This window comes from Bufo bufo, chromosome 9 (genome assembly GCF_905171765.1).
Source record: "Bufo bufo chromosome 9, aBufBuf1.1, whole genome shotgun sequence".
Taxonomy (NCBI): Eukaryota; Metazoa; Chordata; class Amphibia; order Anura; family Bufonidae; genus Bufo; species Bufo bufo.
This window is the reverse complement of record NC_053397.1, coordinates 8568182-8573535: the sequence shown is the minus strand read 5'-3', so window position 1 is coordinate 8573535 and position 5354 is coordinate 8568182.

The window sequence follows — 5354 nt, the reverse complement described above, 5'->3', positions numbered from 1 at the left end:
GCCGTCAAATGCTTGCCTCCCATGGAGTTGACGTATCGTACTGCTGAAATGTTGTCCATCCGCAGTCTGATGCAGCCTTGGCCAGCCCGTTTGCAAAACTGCGAATCGCAAAAGAGCCCGCGAGAAGTTCTAGAGCATTGATGTGTAAGCTGGATTCCTTCGTAGACCAGCGTCCCCCAGTGGTCACTCCGTTGCAGTAAGCGCCCCATCCCATCAGACTGGCATCCGAATCGATCGTAAAGTCTAGACGAGGGCCGAAAATAGCCTTGCCGTTCCAGGCCACAAAAATTGTGGATCCAACTCGCCTCTGGTTGCCTTGTCCAGGGTGATCAAGTCTGCATAAGAGAGACCCGCATGAAGGCGGGCGATCTTGAGGCGTTGCATGGCACGGTATTGTAGGGGGGCTGGAAAGACCGCCTGGGTTGAAGCGGAGAGGAGACCTATAATGCGGGCCAGTTGGTGCAGAGAAACCTGCAGAAGGGAGAGAGTGTGGCAAAGTTCCTTGCGGATAGTTCGGACCTTGGAAGACGGGAGGCTGAGCGTCTCTGTGTTTGAGTTTATTGTGAAGCCCAAAAATTCCATAGACTGGGCCGGAGTCAGGCAGGATTTTTCCAGGTTGAGCAGGAAACCTAGACGGGATAAAAGGTCCATAGTGCAATCAAGTGTGTCAGCAGGATTCACCGGTCCTGGGCCATGAGGAGGATATCGTCTAGATAGATAATTAGACAGATTCCAAGACTGCGGAGGTAGGATACAACAGGGCGTAGTAACTTTGTAAAACCCCAAGGAGCTGAGGAGAGTCCGAAGGGAAGACATGTAAATCGCCACACTTCCTTGTCCCATCGGAAACAAAGTAAGTCCCTGGATGTTTTGGCTACCGGAACCGTTAAATAGGCATCTTTCAAGTCTAACTCGACCATCCAATCTCTGTGAAGGAGCATGTCCCTGAGGAGGTGAATGCCCTCCATTTTGAAGTGGCGATAACGGACGAAGGCGTTTAGCGGCCGAAGATTGGTAACAGGGCGCATCTGCCCTCCTTTTTTGGCCACTAGAAACATCCTCGGAAGAGGACGGGGCCGGTTCTATCGCGCCCTTCAGGAAAAGGGCCTGCAATTCCTTGTGTAAAAGGAGTCATTTTGGAGTTGGGAGGATGAACGGTATAGGAGGGGGGATGTGAATTTGAGAATTGACCAGTTCTATATGGAAACCCTGTACGGTCGAGAGAACCCATGGGTCCGAGGTAATCGTTGACCAGACGTGGGAAAAACTACGGAGTCTGCCCCCTACTCAAGTAGTTGAAGAAAGGGACGGGATTGGTAGACTTACCGAATGGGCGTCTTGAAGATGAAAAACCTCTGGCTCCTCGGGGTCTCCATGAAGGACCGCGGGTAGGGAAAAAGGTAGACGGCTGTCTGGTCTCCTGGTTGGGGTTCCTGTACGAAAAGGAGCCTCGACCCGATCCGCGGGTCTGGAATGATGATCGGCCAGACAGGCGGCCCCCAGTGCTGCCGGCCCTGGTGGAGACCCGCCCCTGAAAAACACATCTCATAGACGTTTGGGCTTTGTCTAAGGCGGTAAACGCTCCAACAAAATGGGATAGGTCTTGAATAAATGAATCCCCAAATAGGAGGCCTTGGGCGTCTTTACCTGCCTCCGTTAATGCCAAATTTGAGAGCTTAGGCTCAATTTTAAAGAGTATGGCTTTTCGTCTCTCAATAGAGAGCGAGGTGTTAATATTGCCTGTGATACACACAGCATGCTGTACCCATCCACGGAGTTCCTCCGGATCCACCAGCGTGTTTTGAGTTTTAGCGGACTCAGCTAATTCAAATATCTTTGTCAGGGGGCCTAATATGTCTAATAACTTGTCTTGACAAGCTTTCAAGGCTGATTCAAGCCCCTTGCGGGGGTTCCATCCCGACTTAGATAAATACTGGGACATTTTTGGGTCCACAACTGGGGTCTCACAGACCTTATTAGGGACAATTGGTCTGGGGCATTCAGCCCTTAATTTGTTTCTTGCCTCCTTGCTAAGAGGCTGGCGCACACAGGCCTCCAGGTACCTGGCGACATGGTCAGATGGGAGTCACTCCGCGGACCTCGGATGGTGGAGAGCATCCGGGTCAAAGAGCGGTTCGCCAGAAGGGTCTAAGACGGCCGAAGAGGGTCCCAAGGGAACCTCAGTATTGGTGGTAAGGGAAATGGCCGGGGTAGGAGATGGCCCTTGCGGGTCCATGTCTAATAGATCCAGACCCTCTTCCTCTGAACTGTGGGTAGATTTTGCCTGAGCCTCCTCATCCGAACCATGTTTGGATTCTGAATCAGTTTCAGGAGAAGTATATAGTGGGCTCAGCATGCATGTTGGTACTTGCATCCCTGGATCCGATGAAAGCTGTCACGGCACCTGACGGGGTTAAAAGCAGAGTGTGCCTGGTGTGCATGCTGTACCTGCGCTCCCTCGACTTTGTGTGGCTATCATGGCCCATAAACAGGTAGGAACTAGTGTTAGGGACCACTCATAGAGGCGACCTTGACGTGGTGAGTGGCTTATTACGCTTTGGCCAAAATGTACACCAATGCCTCATTCAACATCCAGCATGGAGGCAGGGCAGAGTGCTGGTTGCAGAGTGCTATTGCATTTGTGTTTTTGCGTTTGTATGTGTATTTCGCCATAGCGATGTGCACCTGCATACAGGGTTGTGCTGACTGAATCCCCCACGTTTTTTCTTTGTAGTATATATTGGAGGCATGGCGATCTCCATACAGTCATGCACACCTAACCAGTTAGTCTTCCCTGGAGGCTGGTTTTAAAGTCAGTATAAAACTGAGTCTACTTTTACAGCGCCTACCAGTAGCCATTTGGCTCCAGGAGAAGTATATAGTGGGCTCAGCATGCATGTTGGTACTTGCATTCCTGGATCCGATGAAAGCTGTCACGGCACCGGACGGGGTTAAAAGCAAGAGTGTGCCTGGCGTGCATGCTGACCTGTATTCCCTGGACTTTGTGTGACTATCATGGCCCATAAACAGGTAGGAACTAGTGTTAGGGACCACTCATAGAGGCGACCTTGACGTGCTGAGTGGCTTATTACGCTTTGGCCAAAATGTACACCAATGCCTCATTCAACATCCAGCATGGAGGCAGGGCAGAGTGCTGGTTGCAGAGTGCTATTGCATTTGTGTTTTTGCGTTTGTATGTGAATCAGTTTCATGCTGCACTCTGGCGCATTTCCAGTGCCTCACCTTTTCTGCCTCGCGGGCGTAGGCTCTTTTGCGCAAATGCAGCGCGCTATCTTGGGTGGATGGCAGCAACCTAACTGTCCGGCAGCAAGAACTCACTGGTGAGGGGAGCCGGAGCGATGTAGTAGCAAGGACTCCGCACTAGAAGCCGCCGAGATCTCGAGGCAACATACAGAGAGGCCGGAGCGAGATCTCGCGATAATGCGGGTGGAAGCGCGCGAGATCTCGCTATAATGTGGTGAGAAGCGTGCAAGCTCTCGCTGGGGGGAAGAAGAAGACGGAAATGTCGGCCAAAGTCTCGCGAGACTACGGCCGCCCGCCGGACACGCAGAGAAAAAGCGCGTATAAACTGAGCGGTAAGCAATACAGGTAAAAAGAGGGGAAACCAAGGAAGGAGTGATTGAGAAACGCGAGGTGTGTAGAGAGAGGGAGCAAAAACCTGTAGGAATAAAAATAGGGAAAAAACAGACAAAAAATAGACAAAAACAGAACCCAGAGGGGGGCTAAGGGTTCAGATGTGTAAGGAAATCTGATATGTGGGAATATTTATAAGTCCCCGTTCAATAAAAAAAAAAAAATAATGATTTGCCCACACAATGAGTACTTATCTGTGGACAGCAGCAGCAAAGAAAGAGGAGGAGTCTTTGGGATCCAGGACTATTATACTGGGTCTTATGGGGGAGGGTCTAGTTTCCATGGTAACTTGTTTTAGTTGGGTATTTTTTCTTTGCTGCTATTGGTTCACAGTAAAGGAAGAGATAGCAATACTCGCCTCCGTGTCATGTAATAAAATCATAATGATGACAAATACATTTGCACAGAGTGTACAATAAAATCCCCATAATTAACATAAACTAAAATGCTGCCTTCTACAGACACCAAAAACAATGAACCTGCAGTCACAGACTTATAGCAGCTTAATGCCTATTGCACACGACCGTATGGCTTTTTCATTATTTTGTGGCCCGCAGGGCTTAATCTAATTGCAAAAAGTTACTTACAACCAAAAGCTGCAGAGAGCTGCAAAAAGCAGAACTTTGAGTAATATTGAACAATGTAAAAGAGGAAGAGGAATTTCATTAAAGAGACAACAAAACATTCACAAGTTCCCTAAAATCATAAAAATATAACTACTATCATATCGGCAGCAAGGTGGCTCAGTGGTTAGCACTGGTGCCTTGCAACACTGGGGTCCTAGGTTTGAATCCGACCAAGGACAATATCTGCATGGAGTCTGTATGTTCTCTTCGTCTTTGCGTGGGTTTCCTGCCACACTCCAAAGACAGACTGAAAGCGAACTTAGACTTAGCTCCATTGTGGACACTTGGAAGAATATAACTACTATAATACTGCATCTACGTACAAGAATATAACTACTATAATACTGCTCCTATGTACAGGAATATAACTACTATAATACTGCCTCCTATGTACAAGAATATAACTACTATAATACTGCTTCCTATGTACAGGAATATAACTACTATAATACTGCTCCTATGTACAAGATTATAACTACTATAATACTGCTCCTATGTACAAGAATATAACTACTATAATACTGCCTCATATGTACAAGAATATAACTACTATAATACTGCCTCCTATGTAACAGAATATAACTACTATAATACTGCTCCTATGTACAGGAATATAACTACTATAATACTGCCTCCTATGTACAAGAATATAACTACTATAATACTGCTCCTATGTACAAGAATATAACTACTATAATACTGCCCCTATGTACAAGAATATAACTACTATAATACTGCCTCCTATGTACAAGAATATAACTACTATAATACTGCTCCTATGTACAAGAATATAACTACTATAATACTCTTCTCTATGTACAAGAATATAACTACTATAATACTGCCCCCTATGTACAACAATATAAGTACTATAATACTGCCCCTATGTACAAGAATATAAGTACTATAATACTGCCCCTATGTACAAGAATATAACTACTATAATACTGCCCCTATGTACAAGAATATAACTACTATAATACTCTTCTCTATGTACAAGAATATAACTACTATAATACTGCCCCCTATGTACAACAATATAAGTACTATAATACTGCCCCTATGTACAAGAAT